The sequence below is a fragment of the Mauremys reevesii genome, linkage group 10 (assembly GCF_016161935.1).
Source record: "Mauremys reevesii isolate NIE-2019 linkage group 10, ASM1616193v1, whole genome shotgun sequence".
Taxonomy (NCBI): Eukaryota; Metazoa; Chordata; order Testudines; family Geoemydidae; genus Mauremys; species Mauremys reevesii.
This window is the reverse complement of record NC_052632.1, coordinates 3,838,999-3,857,924: the sequence shown is the minus strand read 5'-3', so window position 1 is coordinate 3,857,924 and position 18,926 is coordinate 3,838,999. Positions and strand designations below refer to the sequence as shown.

The following is an 18,926-nucleotide window of genomic DNA, read 5'->3' as shown; positions in this document are numbered from 1 at the left end:
TCGTTCTTGTGCACTGTTCTGCATTAGAAAATGTTTTTAAAGCTACAGTACATTTGCATACTTTGGGCCATATGTTCCCATTATTGCATACCAGAAATCACAGTAACTTGCTATAAAACCTGCCTTCATGTTCTAAGCATGAGTCAAGCCCACCTGCTTCGTACTCACCAAACCAACTTGAAGCACAGAAGAGGTCCCGTGTAGAATATCTGCAAAAGACTTGCCAACTCCCTGAAGAGGATGTGGCCAAATGCACCAAAGAAGTCAAGACAAAGGAAAATCAAAACCGAAACCCTGAAAACAAACAAAAAAAACTGCTCAGATTCAAATTGAATGTTTTGTTTTGATGAAAAATGTCTGATGGTATTTTGGCAGGGTGGCCAAAAAGGAATTTGTCATTTAAATTTTGTTTCATGAAACACCATTTTTGGACCAGTCTTGTCTTTGCTACAGATTGTGTTACGTAGCAGTGCAGGAGCCTTGGCTTCTCCCAGCCTCACACAGAACCAGAAATGGAAGGCACTACTCATGCCCTATCCAGGGTTTCCCTACTATCCAGCTAAAATTACCCTGACCACCCGAGTACTATCATAGTTGGCCAGAATTGCTCTTCTGTCTTGGTGGGTAGGATGGCGCTCTTCGGTGCCCATCCAAATTGGGATTAAATGCTGCGTGTTCAGTCAAAAACTGCACCTCAACTTCTTACTTAGCACAAAATACGTGGCCCCAGATCCCTTCTGTAGCTGCAGCATCCCATTCTATTGCCCTCCATCCTCTTCTTGGTAATCATCAGTGGGTCTCCATGGCCCCTTTGCCCCTCCTCAGAAGGAATCACTCTTTCCTTTTCAGAAACCCATCCTTGGGGTCTCCCCCATCGGTCTCTCCACTCGGTTCCTGTGACTTCCATCTCAAAAGCCCTGATCAAACTCATCTAACAAATGGAAACCAAAAGAAACTAAGCTTGTAAAGAGATCCAGACTTCCTTGTCAGATGTTTGCAACCTTCGTAGTGACCAAGTTCAAAATTTGCTGCTGCCTAAAATAAAAACTCTTGGATCTTCTGACAGGACATAACTAAGAGCGGGGGAGAGGTAGCCTAATAGTTTAACTGTAGACGGTCAGGCTAAGACCTTGGAGGACTTAATAAATACATTTACATAATTTTTCATGTAGACTAGACAAATCTATTTGCACTCTTGAGTGTTTGTGTCATAAGAATGTGAATTATCAGAGGGGTAGCCGTGTTAGTCTGGATCTGTAAAAGCAGCAAAGAATCCTGTGGCACCTTATAGACTAACAGACGTTTTGCAGCATGAGCTTTCGTGGGTGAATACTCACTTCGTCGGATGCAAGAATGTGAATGTTTAGCTGCTTCTAGAGGGCTGTTTACATTGGAAAGCAATAACACAGGATTACATTTTCTTTCAGTAGATATCTCCTTCCTGTGATCTATCTTCTCCTCATGTTGCCATGTCCTTCCATCTGTCTCTTAAACCCAACCGCCCCGGCTCCTACATCCCGTTTTGCATCCTCACACCTCTCCACATTGCTGCATCATCAAACTGATGAGGATTGCAGTGTTGACCCTACAGAACCGGGCTGTCCCACCACTGTAAAACTTGTGCTGCCTTTTTTTTTTTTCCAGAGTGGGCATGGGAGCGCCCATGATCTCTGGTGCTGGAGCTAAAAGGAAAAGAAAAACTAAGCAGAAAGGCTGCCCAATCATCCACATTATCGTCCAGGCACTGACACAAGAATACCGTCCAGACAAATTACTTCCATTAAAGAGGAGAGATACGGAGAACGTCTGTGTGCCCTGACTCAGCAATAGCCCTATTGCTGTCTCTGTTAGCAGGAGCAGAATAAACACGGGCAGACAAAGCTTATTGTAGCCATGACTGCAGTCCAGAGGAATTGGGTGGGGAACTCTCCACATGAAAACAATTCAGGAAAATGAGCCAGTCGTTTGCTATCTAAAAGCAATGTCTAGAAATGCACTTTGGATCATTTTCACTTCCAGGCACAGTCTTTGCAATAAATTGCAGTTTGGACCACAGTCTTGTTAATATAATGGACCTATTTCCTCTGTGCCGTGAAGACGCATGCACTGTTATTTCATTTGCACCTAGACGTATTCAAGACACTGGCTGATCTCTCTCTCTCTCTCTCTCTGTGTGTGTTTGTGTGTGTGTGTGTGTATATATATATATATACACACACTGTATTTAATTTGAAAAGATATCACACGTTTTAGATGCATCTTTAACATTTTCAAATAAATTCTCTCTTATTACGTGGCAATCATATTAAAGTAATGTCAATTACTCCTTTTATTGCATGATAAAATCCTGGAAATCTTTCTTTTTAAAAACACACAAACAACTCCCTCCTCCTCCCCCCCCCCGTTTTCTTGAGCTCACCTTATTTCTCTGTGTTGTGTAACATAGGATTTGTGTGCCACTGCCCTCTGCTGGACTGTCAACCCTGTTTGTGTGTTTTTGGGGGGAGCTTATTTACAGAACCTAACCTTTAATACTGCTAGTAACTTAAGGAGATTTGTCTTTATTTCATGCTGTATCTCTCCTTCTTCCAAAAAAACAAAAAGTATTTGCAACCTTACCAGTAAGTAGGACAAGTAACGGGGTGGAAATTAAATGGTTCAAATTATAGGAAGGCTGTGTGAAGGGTTCCATTTTTACTATCTGCACAAAAGTGAAACATCGGAGTTGGAGGTTTTTTTGTTTTGTTTTTTTTTGGGGGGGGAGCTTTTTTATGCTACATGTCAGACTTTGTGATTGGCACTCTTGCAACTAAAATACCATTATTTTCCCCAGTGCCGTAGCATGTTTGTTAAGTGAGATATGGATGTGTTGGATATTAAACAGGATTAAGCGCTGTTGCTATAATGAGTAATGCAGCTGACTTCTTCACAATCCACTAAGGAATAACTGTTTCAAGGGATATGTTTAGATTCTGGTTGAGAGTGGGCCAGTAATGGACAACTTCTAATAAAGATTCTGAATGAGTGGGTTGGCTGTGACCTGGTTCGGCTTGACTCCTTGAGCTCTTTCAGGAAGTCTCGAGCTTTCTCTGGCAGATTGCTTTTTAGGGCTAAACGAGTAGTGTTCATTTTACCAATATTTTTTAAAAATGACTTAAGTCCCACTTCAGCAAAGCACTGAAGCATATGCTTAACTCCCATTGACTTGAGTATTTACAGTTAAGTATGTGCTTAAGTTAGTATTGCTCACAAATCAAGAAACAGGCCCCCAAAGTCACAGGATTGGCTTTACGAATAATAAAATTGGGGTTTTTTTACCTTCTGGCTTTTTGAGCCTGTAGGGGCACTTGGCTCAAGTTTTCTCTGCAACCATGAGGGCTAGGAAAATGTTTTTAAAATGAAAGCTGAGATTCTCATAAAACCCTGTGACCCCAGAAGCTGGGGTGCTAAGAGAAAAGCCAAAGGTCCCAAGACTTGTGACAGAATCAAAAGTGGTGGCAGGATTTGTAATGTTTCACTGAAATGTTTCCATCTGTTCCTGCTTTGGTTAGGAAAGGGTGGTGGAAACCTGTGCATTTTAGAGTTCAGGCTACATAGCAACTTCCATTTTAGCCCCTCTCTTACAATCTCATCATTTTAGCAAATCTGAGGCATGCTCAGTCTCCAGTCAGAGGGGGATAGGTTTGAAACTTGGAGCACATTGTGATTCAGTCCTTCCCAGTTGCTGCATTCAGGGCAGCCACTCAAGTTAATTGCCCTGCTTTCTCTGTCCAGTCTTGCAACCACCTCGGTTTGTCCTTGAGGCCCTGTAGAAGCTCCAGTCTTCAGACGTTCCCATGAAGTTGCATCCCACCAGGGAGCAGAATATTGCTCACAGCCATTGCTGCAGGAACTCAGGCCAGGTCTACACTACAGCCCTATGTTGGTATAACTACATTGCTCAGGAGTGTGAAAAATCCACTGCCCTGAGCAGCGTAGTTACACCGACCTAACCCCCAGGGTAGACACGGCTATGTCGGCGGGAGAGCGTTTCCCATCGACACAGCTACTGCCTCTCGCTGGGGTGGATTAACTATGCAGATGGGAGAAGCGCTCTTGTCAGTGTAGGAGCAGCTTCACTCAAGTGCTACAGTGGTGCACCTCTTACCAAAGTGTCAGCCGCAAGGAAGAACTAGTGCAATGTTCTGTCTTCCTTCTGGCAGGATGGGAAGATCTGTGCAGAGAAAGCCATTTGCAATGCACAGCACATTTTTTGTTGGTCCTTTAACACGTTACGTTCCACCTTCACAAGCACCATCTACTGTCACCTCGTCTTATTAGAGAGACAAGGTGGGCAAGGTAATGTTGGTCCAATAAAAGATATTACCTCCCCCACCTTGTCTCTCTAATATCCCGGGACTGACACTGCTACAACAACACACCACACAACCTGGTCTTATTAACTATTTACATATAAAGACACAGCGCACTCCTGTAACACATGCATTGTGAAATAACCCAACTTTCCTGCATATGTTAGGAAAAATGTTTTTTGCGCAGCCATAAATCCTCAATAGCTGAACTAATCTGTCTCAAACTTGTCTGGTTTTGTAGATTTCCTTCAAACCTAAGGCAGGAAATTGGTGTGCACATTCTGAAGTTAGGAACAAGAATGTTTATGTATATAAAGCAGGATTTTTTGGGGAGGTTGTTTGTGTTCCATTTAGATTTTTAAACTCTGAAGCACTTTAGTTTGATCTAAACTTGCAAGGACTGTGAAAGTCGACCAAACCTTACAATATATTCCAGGAAGCTCAGGTCACTAATACCCAGAAAAGCAAGAGATGGTGATAGGCAATTCTCGGAGACACCTAATACAGACAGAACATGGGCTGCTAGCCAGACAGTCCTGCTTTCTGACCCCTAAAACTGGCTGATCAGAGCAAACACAGATGGTCCTTCACAAACACATCACGTCAGCCACACAGCAAAGAGAAATAAGTATCACCATGTGTATTTGCTGACTCAGAACTGAGGCTGAGAAAGTCTAAGGGCCAGATTTTTAAATGTATTTAGGCACCTAAATCCCATTTGATATGGGAGCTAGGTGTTTAAACACCTTCAAAAACCTGGCCCTCGTGACTAAGCTTTGGTCTACACCAGTGGTTCTCAAAGCCGCTCCACCACTTGTTCAGGGAAAGCCCCTGGCGGGCTGGGCCGGTTTGTTTACCTGCCACGTCCACAGGTTCGGCCAATCACAGCTCCCAGCAGCTGCGATTTGCCGCTGCAGGCCAATGGGGGCGGCGGGAAGCAGCGCGGGCCAAGGGACGTACTGGCCACTGCTTCCTGCAGCCCCCATTGGCCTGGGACAGCGAACTGCGGCCAGTGGAAGCCACGATTGGCCAGACCTGCGGACGCAGCAGGTAAACGGCCTGGCCTGCCGGGGCTTTCCCTGAACAAGTAACGAACCAGCTTTGAGAACCACTGGTCTACACTATAAACTTATGTCGGTATAACTACTTCGCTCAGGGGTGTGGAAAATCCACACCTCTGAGCAACACAGTTATATTGACCTATGGTGTAGACAGCACTATGCCAACAGGAGGGCTTCTCCCGTCGACATAGGTACCGCTCTCGGGGAGGTGGAGTACCTACGCCAGTGGGAGAAGCTCCCTGTCAGTGTAGGTAGCACCTTCGGTGAGCGCTGCAATGGCCCAGCTGTAACAGAGTGGCTGCGCCTCTGCTGTGCTGCGGCTGTAGAAAAGCCCGAAGCGTTGCAGAATAACGCATGGAGCTAGAACCTAGGTCTCTGGTCTCCCACTCTTACGCCTAATCCACTAGATTCCTGTGCCCCCAGGCAAAGAGAGCAACAAGAAGCAGAATAAAGCATTAAAAACTTAAGCTGTTTACAACATGCAAAGTCTTGCATCTCTCCTACCATCAAATCCAATGTTAATGTGTATTAATGATTGGATGCACTTTGATGTTGTATCCAATGGATTTCTGCTGTGACCCACATGAATATCCAGGAATAAAAAATGTCAAATCAAGGGAGACAATAATGAAATGCAGTTGATACTTTGCCCTGCCCCATTCTGCTCCCTATAAAAAGTAGCCCATTGTGTGGAAGCAGAAGAATGGAAAATACCTTGCCTGCAGCTATTAACTGAAATAGGGAGGTGTTTATATTCTTCTCTGTCTGTGCGTACTTAACTCCTATTACCAATAATGAGCACTGCACATGCACACAGAGGAGACTGTACCCTGTGTTAACGTCCTTGGAAGGACAGACGGGGAGAATGGAAGTCAGACATAATGGGCCACTCTGTATCTTCCCCACGGAGAACAGTTGTTTCTAAAAGCTTTTTGTGTGAAACTCCGAAGAGTTAGAAACCAGCTCTTCCCCAGAGTCCTGTGGCTGTTAGTCACATGGTGTCATGACCACAAGTAATCTGACGGTGTCATGGCACTGAATGGCATTTCCAATGGGTGGGGATGAATTGGCTACGCCAGGCTGAAGCAGAACAACGCGGTGTAGCTGTGGGCATGACATTTCACGGGACTGGCCTGATGATCGTCTCAATGGTTCATCTTTTCGCTGCCTTACTGCAGCTAACAATAGATGCTTGTTTCAGCACAGCTGGGAAAGAATACGCTCCGTCAGTACTTAGGTCTTTTGCCGTTGTGCTTTATATAAAAGTAGACAGGCACAGGAGTGTGCGTGCCGGTCTGAGCCCTGCTAAAGAGTTCAGATGATATGTCGTTCAGGGGGTGCAGCTCCCGGACCCGGAGAGGGTAGGACTCTTGCAGTGATTTAGAAAAGGCTTTGTGGAAGAACTGTGTGACTGATATATTGCTAGCTCTGTAATAGGGTGGCATTTTTGTTCCATGAGCTCTTTAAGGGAGAAAAGACGTTTAGTTTATGCTATTGGAAAATCTTTATCTGCCAGTAATTCCAGGCAAAGGATTGAGAGCATGAAAAGAAAAAAAATCTTTAATAAAGGCAAAACTAAAATCCAAGAATCTTGTTCAAACCAACAAAAGCGAAGATTCCCAGTGGGCGTGCCAGGGGAAACAGGCCAGGCTGTCTCCACTGGACAAACTCCATCCTTGCTGTCCCAGATGCTGTCCCAGATGCAGTCCCACCAGCGTCAGCAATGGTAGGGGCTCTTGCAGAGACAGGCCCCATCAATGTTTTAACCAGCCAGTGGGTAGTCTGCTCTAGCGCTCCCTCCAATTGAGTTGCAAATGTTGGGAATAGGAAAGAAAGGTTATGGGGCAAATCTAGTGTAGACAAGCCCTTGAACAATGCTGCTCATTGGGACAGGGATTGTCAAGAATCCAGCTTGGGGGTGGGCTTGTGGCATTCGCTGTTACAGTAGAAATGTTTAATAAGCAGTGCAAGCGGCCTGTAATTTTATCTGACTGTTACAAAGTGCAAGCTAAACTTCAAGCAATTGTCTGACACTAACATAGACTTTGTTAGCTAGAGCTGAGCTGCATCAACTGTGCAAGCAATTAGCAGCAAGCTGGGGTCTTGTTTTCCGCCCAGTGGGTTCCTGCAGCGCCTCGGGGGGTGTGGCTATCTGAGTTGTGCTGTGTACACTATTACTGAGTGGGTGGACTGGCGGGAGGAGCCACTCCCCAGAAACTGGCAGGGGATTGATGTAAACGGAAGTTCAAACTCGTCAGATGATGTCTTACACTTAGGCACCAAGAAGAACGATGGGCTCTGTTGGCTGGTTGATTGTAACAGATGGGCAGTACAAAACTGGGGGGGGAGGGAGGGGGAATTCTCTTCTGCAATCCACGCTGCGGGTCAGAAAAGTAACAGTCCGTGCTGGCTTGGTGCAGAAATGCTTGTCCAGCACATCAGCAAGCCTCTCATCCCAGAGGCGGCAGGCTGGAGAGGCTAATGCACGGCTTCCCTCTGATGTCCTGGTAAAGGCAAGGGCCGAGCAGAAATGCAGATATGTTCCTGGTTGTATTTCAGGGCACACAAATTAAAAACAAGGCATGCTGGAAGCAGAGGAGAGAGCTGAAAGCACAACTGGACTGTAGCAAAATCCTGAATTGAATCTTGGGTTCATCTCCAGTTCAGAGACTTCCTGAAGGGGAGTGCAAAGACGCTGGAAGAAGCTTTGCCCTGGGACTGCGCCTTCTCCTGACAAAGGATAGATGAAGACGCTGCTTATAAGAATGTCACACAGAAGATCCCGCTGACACTGCTCTTGCCTCTGCATCCAGCTGGGCCAGGTAGTGGGGCCTCGCTGTAGGCAGAAGCAGCGGCAAGCTGCTGGGAGAGGAAGCAGCTGGCTACAGTGTGATGCAGGAGGGAGCACAGATCTGCAGCAAACCCAGCCGGAGATCAGAAAACAGCAGTGAGACAGAAATCACAGCTGACTGTAACTGTCTTTAATGCAGTCCCAGGAGAGTTGGGGCAATTGTCCAGGAAGATGGAAGAGGGGCATCTCTGGTCTGGGGAGGAGGGATGGCTGAAAGGAGATGGGACCTGTAATGGAAAGTGCCTCCCTCGACTGCCATCCCATACTAGGAGGGACAGACGCCCAAACAAGATTAGGTACGGCACCAAGTGGGAAAGCCGTAGTGATGGTCAAACCCTCGGGAGTCTTGGAGTTGAGCTCATGTGGCCATCTGACCGTTTGAGCGCTTATCTGAACCAAGCCTCGTGAATCAGCAAAACTTACCTGGGTCCCTCTCAAGAAAAGACTTTCTTGCAAGACTATCAGCAACTGGCTTCAGTCCTGCCTGGATACCGGTGCTTCCTCCGCAGTAATTATAATTCCTGTGGCCTGTGAGACACTCCACTTCCAGCCACTTTGTGTCTTCTTTCTGGCCTAATGTGTTATGTGCCCATTTGACCTCCAGGTTTTTCAGCCTCTTGTAGTCGCTTGTCATCCCAAACAAAGAAGGGGAAGCCCCAGGGTTCATGGGAACCCCCATTGCACTAGTATTTCCTTTGAGTGGAAGCTGGATCCAAAGTGGGTTGTTCTTTCACAGCATAGCCATTGAGGTAAATGCCTTGCTCTGGAACTGGCTCCTATTGAATTAGCTAATTAGGACTAATTTGTATGACTGTAGCACTTAGGAGCTGTAGTCCTTGCCCAGGACCCCTGTGTGCTAGGTGCTGTACAAACAGAACAGAAAGACAGCCCCTGCCCCAAAGAGCTGACAGTTAGAGCCCTGCACAGGTACAGAATTAGATCCGTGGGTGCAGATATAAAATGGAGATCTGCAGAGATGCAGGGCTCTAGCAACAATGAGCGAGACCAGCAGGGCCAGGAACCGCAGCGGCGAAAGCAGCAGCATGTTGGGCCATGGCTCACAGGAGCCAGCGCCCAGCCCAGGCAGCCCCTCCGGCATGGCTGCACCATTCCCAGCCCTGCCCACTGGGCCCTGGTCACGCTAGAGTGTGGAAGCGGCTGTCACACTCCCAGACAGGAGTCCCTTCCATGCAGCCGTGTGTCTCCTGTCTGAGTCCCTGTGTGCTGAAACCTGCCCAACCCTGCTTGGCTGAGGCCGGGGGTAAGGGGTGCAATGGATTGGCAAAGGATGCACAACGATCCGTTTACATTGACACTGTGAGTGATGCAGGAATGAGATGGACCAAGGAGGCTGTTTGGAATCTGGATGAGGTTTAGGCTAGTTCGGTTTTCGGGCTGAATTGAGGATGGGGTCAGAATCTGACACCCCTAAAAGCTCCCATCTCGTGGGAAAATTAGCTCTTTCTGGCTCTGGCTCCATTTGAAGTCTGCTCAATGTGTAGTGACCTCTTGCTGCATGCATGAAATGTGACTTAGAGCAATCAGACAGCTTCTTATCCTGCCCCCCTCGCTGAAGTCTCAGTAAACCTTTCTGTGCACTTGTGGGTCATTCTTGCATTACTCCAGCAGGTACCCCCTCTATTCGGGGGCCCAAACACTGGGGTGTAGTTAAGATCCCCTGCACTGGGATGTGTGTGGCTCCTGAAGGGCAATGACTGTAATGTCCGGGAATTTCATGGGGTTTGCCTTCCAGACGTGTATGCAGGTGCTAATCCTTCCCAGTCCAGAGTGAGTTCAAGGAAACGGGTGTCCGGAAGGGACAGATGGCTCACGCAGCAACTCAGGGCACCTGTGCCGGCAGTTTGGCCACATTCAGCAGGTGTGAAAGCCAACAACAGGGCTAGATGCAGCTGCTTGAAAACTTTAATCCAGTTCATATCTGGGCCCCACGTTTGCCTGGCATGGCCTCTGTGTGACCGCAACTGTTAACGCTCTCTTGCTTCGGGGGCAAGCGAGAAGTGGAACAAAAGTTGCGGCATGGAAACTATTTGAATCCCTGTTTAGGTCAGCGTGGCGGCTCTGGCTGGTGCCTCCGAAGTGAGTGGTGAGTAGTTTTTCTACAGCTGCTGGGAAGGTTGAAATATAAAGGGTGTCTTAGCTACACTTCTGTATGCACAGGCAACTGAGTGTAGCTGATGGTTAGCGCTAGACCAGAGAATCTCAGGCACAGATCCATTATCCATGTCTGCAACAGCTGCTCACCCAGCCAAGAGGTCTGTGTACTTAAGGAAAGCTTGCAGTGACTCCTATTCTTTTGGCTTGAAATGTCTTTGCAGCAGCTGGTTGACCTGCACACCCATGGCCTGAAGGACTTTCCTTTGTGCTTCTCCATCCAGCTCAGCCTGGCTGACCTCTGCAGGACATGTTGCTAGGAATGAGTTTCCCCAAGGATCTTTACTGTGCTGCAGGGATTGATAATTCTATGGTAGGCACCTCCCAGCTGCCATAAATAAAACAAGCCCTGTTTTGATGAGGTGATGCTGCATCGTGCTGTAACCTTGCTCAAGTAGCCTGGTACTGACTCAGCAGATAGTCCTGGGCCCTCAACCATGGCAATCTGCCTGCAATTTCTTTAACTCACTGCACACTTAGCTTTTCCCTCTCAGAGCTCCACAAACAACCAGCCTTGTTCAGGCCCCACTAGATTCTCCTTTCCCTTTAACTTGTGCAAATCATCTTCCATAATCTGGTAAGTTTCTCTAGACTTGCACCAATGTATAGGAGGACTTTATTGAATTTATGCCCTCTGTTGTTCAAATAGCCTGCAAATTTGAGATGCTTGAACACTGAATACCAAGGTGCCACAGAAAAAAGGTTAACGTATCCCTGGCTGCAAGGTGCCCGTTCAAAGATTTGATGGTTGTCTGTGGTAGTGACACAAACGGAGTGCCAGAAATGTGACAGAACACATTACATCTTTGGCCTTTTCAACCCACACTTATGTAGGTCTTCTCGGGGAGAACTGGGAAGCCTTGGAACGGTTGCATGTTCTTCAATCGGAAGACCAGAGAGGATAGCTCAAAGTCAGAACCAAGTCCCCCGGTGCTGGCGTTGAAGTCAACACCAGTGATTTAAGAGTTTATTGTAGACATTGAGCACAGTGATTGATCATGCTCTCAGCGTCCCTTTAGAAATGGCGTAATGGCTTGTTCTTGCTCAAACTGAACATAAAATTCCATGGTTCCAACTGCATATGCCGGTTTTCCTTCTGAAGTCAATATTTGCCTAAATACTAACACTCTTCACAATCGGGATTAGTCATGGAGGTGTCCACACTAAGCGTGGGGGCTCAGATACTTGTATTTACTGAGTGATACTAGCAGAATTGAGACGTGGCGTGAACTTACTTTCTGGGCAACACTTAAATCTCCTTTAATTCAGTATCCACAAGCAATTGTAGACACGGGACTGAGGATGGAAATGACCTTGGATGCCTACCCAATTCTGCTTCCAGGGCAAGGAGCTAGACATGTAGGGACACAAGCATTCAAACTTGAGTACAACGTAGCCTAGAAGACAGAGCACTGGACTGAGATTTGGGAGACCTGGGGTTTGTTCCTGGCTCTGCTGCTGGGCAGGTTATTTCACCTCTCGGAGCTTCAGCTTCCCCATCTGAAAAATGAGGCCAGTGATACTGTCTCCCTTTGTAAAGTGCTTTGAGATCCATGAAAGAAAAGTGCTATAAGAGCTGGCTATTATAATAAATGTTGCATTTTCATTCATAATAAAATCAGGCATGTATGTAGACCAGTGTTTCCCAAACTTGGGACGCTGCTTGTGCGGGGAAAGCCCCTGGCGGGCCAGGCCAGTTTATCGTCCGCAGTTTCGGCCGATCGCGACTCCCACTGGCCATGGTTCGCTGCTCCAGGCCAATGGGAACTGCTGAAAGCGGCGCGGGCCGAGGGATGTATTGGCTGCCACTTCCCGCCGCCCCCATTGGCCTGGAGCAGCGAACCACGGCCAGTGGGAGTGCGATCGGCCGAACCTGCGGACGCGGCAGGTAAACAAACCAGCCCGGCCCGCCAGGGGCTTTCTCTGAACAAGCAGCAGAACAAGTTTGGGAACTACTGATGTAGACAATGACCAGAAAGGGGCCTGGCTCTTTCTCAATGGTGCTGAGCAACGAGTCCGTGTTTTCCGAGTGTATTCAGCAATTCCGTATGTGGGCGCCTAATTTGAGGAACTCAGGCTGAAAAACGTTGGTACTGAATTTTAGCATTGGATCCAGCAGATGCGAAAGAAGATTTCAGGTTGAAAACTTAGCTCCTTGTGTAAACAGAAGCTTCGAAAAGGAAAATCAAATATTCTGCCCAATTCCTTCGTTGTATTTACAGGTAAACGTGTCTGGGTCGATTTGTAAGAGGAGTTAAAACTATACAGGACATAATCTGCAGGTTTGCACATCACTCTAGCACTGTGAAAATAAAATGCTGTTAAATGTAACATTGTCCCATAGGAGCATATAGTATGTGGATTGCCAGTGTTTATTTGTTTAGTCCATACAGCAGGCTACAGTTGTTATAACTCAAATACTTGCACCCTCTGCTGGTTAAACCATGTCACCTTTAGGAAAGAATGTTTTTTTATTACCAGTCAAGATAGATTTTTTTTCCCCATTATGTACGGAATCCAGTTTAACGGGGATTTTGTTTGGGTTTTTGTCTTTTTAAATAACAAGCTTGATCTTGGCTACTGTTCTGGAATAAATGTAAATACCAATTCAGCAATGCTTTGTGTTTTTAATTTGTGCAACACTTTAATCTATCTAAAGCTTATGCATTTGTTGCTATATTTTAGATTAGACATCTCTTATGCTTTGTAGACCTAGCCTGCAATGATTAGTAAATAAGAAATGTCCTGCAGTGGAAGGGAAGTAAGAAATAACAATTGTCCGCATGAGGGGGAGGGAGAGCTTTCTTTCTGGTTACCCAGGAAAGTTCAGGTAGTTAACATGTTAGAAAAGGGCGAGGCAGAAGATGTAATATCTGTGGCTAACCTAACTCTCCTTATAGCCATGCAAGTGTGGTAACTGGCACTTAAATCTTACACATGTCCAGAAGTGTCATGAAATGTCTGTTTCTTTCAGCTATTTATCACTAACATATTTTTACAGAGGATTAAGTTCTGTATGTGCTGATGGACTGTTTTTATAAGGGAAGTATAAGGGTGATGCGAGGTGTGCCTTAAAAATGTTCAGGTGGACAAAAACCAAAAATAGACATGTGCAACTTTGCCCCATTGTAACTAAGGAATCTGGCAAAAAGGCCCAGAGTTGTTATAATAACTTTTCATCAGAGACATTAATTTAACGTTCTACATTAACATTTAGAAACATTAATTTAAGCCATGATATTTCCCTCTGAGGTAGTCTGGTATTAGTCTCATTGTACCGTCGGGGAAACTGAGTCATGGAAACATTAATGATTTATTCAAAGTGAGAGTTGGTGGCAGAGCCAGAAATGAAATCTTGACTGTCAGCCCCCTGCTCTCACCCCTAGACCATGCTCCCATCCAACTGGAATAAGTAGATCAAAATAGTGTAAAAAATTCAATGGGATTCTTCTGCATTTAGTTACAGGATGCTTGAGCAGGATGTCTGAGTATGGAGACACTACATCTAAAATACCATAAAAGGCAGTGGCCGGGGGCGGGGGCGGGGGGAAATATTCCTAGACAATGTTAGCTGATCTGACATGTCTGAAAGGAGCTTGTCACATGCAGAATGGCAGGGCATTGTGCGGGGTGTCAACAGGATTCAGCAGGCTGTGTGTCTTGTCATTCTGGCTCTTTCTTCACTGGAATTTTGCAAGTACTCTTGCTAGGGCAAATTCTGACAGGGAGAAGTGTGTAGGTGGCTGCTGGAAAACCTAGACCTAGCGGGGGGAGCATAGGCTCCAAAAAAATTGCAGAGAGGCTACCGAAGAGGAGCAGGAATAGCCGCTGTGGTTTTCCTATGTACTTCCCCGGAGCAAGCAAAACCACGGATGTGCACACCCTTGTGGAGGTTATTCATTCCTCTGCTGTGACCAATCTGTGCAATCGGGTAGCGGCCATTCAGAATCCAAGTTCATAATGCTACTCCGACGTTCCTGGAGCTGTGGAATTCTGCCTGTCTGGAGATTGGCGGGGGGGGATTTCTGTAGTGAACAAGAACTTGGTCTTGGGAGAAGTCTATTTTGCTCAATTGGCAAAGACAGGTGAAGGGAATGTTGTGCTTGACTTGTGACCACTTCTATTTATTTTCCAGAGAGCAGATAATACATGAGATTCAGTTGCATTAGTGATATGATACTGTGTCACATACATGCGACTCCAAAAAAGTCCACAGAATGCAATAGACAGCAACTAAGTAATTAAAAACAAATGTCCATCTATATTAATGCAGCTGATTCAATGCATGTTTACTTCCATTGACAGTTTAAAGATTAGATATATTTTGCTGCATTTGGCATAACAGAGCGCACTACTGATCTCATTTGTCTTTATTTAAATTTTCTAAGTGATATGAATCAGAGCTATGGTTTTGCTTTGTTTTGTTTTTTCAAAGTGATAATTCCAACTTTTGTGGCATTATTCTGGGTGATTTTAGCCCTGAAATTCTAGTTTGTCCCTACTAACATAGCAAAATAGCTGTCTTCACTTCAAAGCCATGTGAGAATGACTTTAATTTTCTTTATTTTTGGCTGCAAAGCCATCTTTGCTTGAAAATGAAAACTTTTTCTGCTGCAGAATGGGTTAGTTTTTTTTAAGTGAGTGATCATATTCTCGAGGAGAAATTCACAACATTTGGCAAACTTCTGAAGAAAACAGAACAATCTCTTGAATTTTTAACTAGTCTTTGCTTTTGAATATTCACTAGTTCCGTTGTGCCTGGTCTGCAAACCTCCCAATAATCAGCTGCCGAAGGAATCCTTACAAGACTAGAATTGGCATTCACATGAACAATGAAATGTTTACAGCGTACAATGATCTTTTCATTTGTTTGGCTTCCTGCAAGTCGCTACTTCTGCCTGAGTCACCTTCTAATTGGGTCAGGCAGACTGACCCAGATGGATGAGCCTGCAGGGAATGTGCAGGTGCTTTGAATTTCCTTGGCCTTGGTTGACTTCATCCAAGTATGATTCAGATCATGTGATTGACACAGAATCATGATCCTCAGCCCTTTGAGGCTAAATGTGGAACGTGCAAATATCTAATAAAGCCGCCCCCCTTCCCAGGGTAAAAACAGTGGCAGAGAAGCTTGCAATAATTTGGTGTTAGGTTTTTTTTTAAAGAAACTAATGCTGCCTGTAGCCTCAGATACATAAATCCGCATTTCTCATGTCAATTATTTACATCATGGAAATTATGCAACAAACCCCAGGTCGTGGGGAAGGTTTGGAGAAAGGTCTAAAATACAGGCTACCCTTGAGCTAAAAAAGTCAAGACTGTTGCAGAGCTGTTACCTTGTCTTGTGTCCAGTGGTGGCTAATTCCTGATGCTTTGGAGGAAAGGTGCCAAAAAAACCCTTATGGTGTAATAGAACACGGGGGAGGGAATATCTCCCTGACCCCATTTGTTGAGCAGCTCGTGCCCTAAATATTCCCTGTTCATCCCCAAAAGGAGCCCCCCCAGGCTTGCTTCTCTCTGCTCCAGCCTCACTTATTGTCTACATGAAGTGCTGGGGAGAGCAAGTGAGAGAACACGGACCAAAGCACCAGCAGAGTGCACCGAGCACGCAGCTCCTTCACAATCAATGCACCAGGCTCCAATTTCCTGCCTTCGTGTCTGAGATGGGCACCTAGATGGACCCGGACAAGACAGGGGACGCTTCTGGGAAGAGAAGTGTTGTGAAGAGCTCTTTGTAGTAACAGCTCCCATCAAAGGCCCCCTGCCTTCAAATCTGTTCCCAGTCTTGGGCTCCACACTGCACCTGCAGACCGCAGCAGCAAAACACTCCCTGCCATTTGCAGCTGGCCAGAAGAGACGTGGCTGCTTCACTCCAGGCATCTGCACCATCTATGCTGGGCTGCTGTCGTTCCCTGCCTAGGCACAACACCCAAAGCCCTGAGGGAGCTCCAGCTTATTCAGAATGCAGCCGCCCGATGGCTGAGCGACACAAGTCCTTGGAAATGCACCGTTATGCTACATGGCTCTCCCTTCAGTAGGGAGTCAGTGCAATGCAGAGTCAAGGTGACTGCCCTGATCTCCAGAGCTCTGCATGGAATTAATCCTGGAGACATGATCTCTGCAATCAAATCATCCCACAGCAGCTGGGGCGACTAACTACTAACCAACAGGAGAAGCCTCTGACTCTTGGAGGCAAGACTTGGCCATGGAAGCTGCATGTGCCTATCAGCCACATGGTTGCAGTGGGTGGCTCCTTTATAAATACTTAGATAGGGACCCTCAAGAGATGCCCCAAGCAGTCACCTTGTGTATAATCAAAGCTCACGTTGCCTCTGGAGATCAGGGCAGTCACTCCACACTCAAAGGAACTTGTTTTCCTCCAAGCGAGTGCAGCAGCCATTGCAAAGCAGGGAAGGAAACTGATTACTCAGCAGAACCACTCTTCTGGTGGTAACTGCCAAATGCAGAGCTATTCATCTGCCTGCCCATTAAGTGGCAGCTGGCCTGTTCACATTGCCTGATGCCTCCTGTTCAGATGGCACCGGGCATAGTCATGAACCGCTCCACAAACTGACCACTCCTGGGCCCTGCATAGAGGGGCATTAACATCTGCTGAAAGGATTGTGCCTGCCTGCTGTGAGAACGCAAATCCGTCTGTAAGAGGCGGGGACGTCCGCCTGACTGAGTAGGGGATGCAGCCGGTTAGTAGGAGGGGTTAATCCTGCACTTTTTAGACTGGTGCAACTCTCTGATGCAGACAAGGCCTTCTTCAATAAGGCAGTATAAAAATCTATCTACTCTTTTAACCCAGCCACTGAGGAGGATGTATGTACTGAAGCATTTTCATCATCCCCCATTGCCGAGTCGTGACTTTATTTCTACTTACCATTTTTATTTGTTAGTAATCAACAATTAATGGGAAAATGTGCACTTGGGGAAGAAAGGAATTTGAAGTCATTCTCTCTAGGGTGTTTTTTTATTCCTATTCTTATTTTTGCCTGGCTTCTCTTCTTGGTTTGTGCACAAGCTTTCAATGCATTGGAACTAATGCTGGACAAATGCCACGGCAGTGGGAGTTGCCTGAGTTTTAGAAAGAGGGGGGGGGAAAGTGGTTCATTCCTGTTACTGACTCTGTACAGAAAGCAAATAGGAATTGGGATATGAGCAACTTGTTTTATTTACAGGCATGTTGGTGGAAAGCAAAATTCTCACGACTGTTCATGCTTTTTTATACCAGAAATGACTTATTCAAGCCCTGTTCCTAAAAAAACCGTTGCCCAGTTGGGGAAGCAACGTGTGGCTAAGCACAAAACACAACATGCTGATGGATCTGAGGCTGGGTGAATAAATGCAGCACCTCTTTGCAAACACTAGAGGGCATGAGGAAAAGGAGGAAAGTGAAAAGGCAAAGTCATAGCTGTCAACTTGCAGCGTGACTTCAATAAAGCATGTTGTGGCAATCTTCCTGACGGCTTGCTTCCTGCCGTCAAAACAACACATTCCCGTATTTACATGGGAGGGAGGAGCCTTGGTTAAAAGACATCGTAAAACTTTGAAGCTTCCTTTTTAGTTGCAGGATCTGACGCGCTGACAAACTCCCTTCAAATGAGTCCGACACTGATAATGTCAAAATAGGATTTCCAGTGCTGACTACCAACTGAAACTTGCATGTAAGCCCCCAACACTTCCAACAAACCTTTGAAGCCTCAGACTGCTCAAGAGTGAAGCTTCAAAGAAAAAGTGCTTTGTGATGGGCCTAGTGCCTCTGTCTGAGTACGCTCGCCTTCCTTTTTCTGCTGTACATTTATGCCTGAAAGCTCTATGCAGGTGACAGTTGCCTGTACAGTAGCCGCATATTCAAGCTACTGACTGTAGAAAAAAATATGTGAACTGTCCAAACCTGAGCTATTAGCTAATGACTGGATTATTCGAGGAGCATTTTAAAATATGTAAAGGGTGAGATTTGATGATGCCTATTAAAGTTGTTGTTGAACTGGAACTCCTCAAACGGGCCTGTCTTAAGAAGGCATGTGCAGCTTTCACTGGGCATATTTACACAGAGACTGTCCATTGAAACTGTACTTGTATTGGAATAATTACAAAACTCTGTTTTGCCCTTGTCAGTGCTCCAAAGGCACTGCAATTGCTAACCATTTCCAAAGCAAAGATTCCTTCTCATTCGTCAAGAGGCAAAATGACTGACTTAGGCAAACTGAAAAATTAATTGTCCTCTTCCTCTTCCCCGTTCCCCCTTCCTCCCCGACATCATAACATGAATTCCTTCGCTCCAAAATGATGCTCCTTAATTGCTCCGGTTCCCAGGCAAAAAATGTGTCGCATGCTTAACGCTGCTGAAGAATTACTCCTTCAAGTCCCTGTGACGACAAATGTAAAAGCGTACAGGAGCCTACAGGCAAAATCTTACTCACTAGAGTGCTCCCTGTGTTCTTGTGCCTCCACACTTAAAGGGAAATGATATTTGGGTCACTGAGC

The 18,926-nt window shown here is 46.0% G+C and overlaps 1 protein-coding gene across 4 annotated transcripts in view; it reads left to right on the top strand.

Moving 5' to 3' along the window:
* The window catches only part of CORO2B (coronin 2B), a 129,921-nt gene that overhangs the window by 73,567 nt on the left and 37,428 nt on the right, over positions 1-18,926 (top strand). The gene's annotated exons all lie outside the window — the stretch shown is intronic.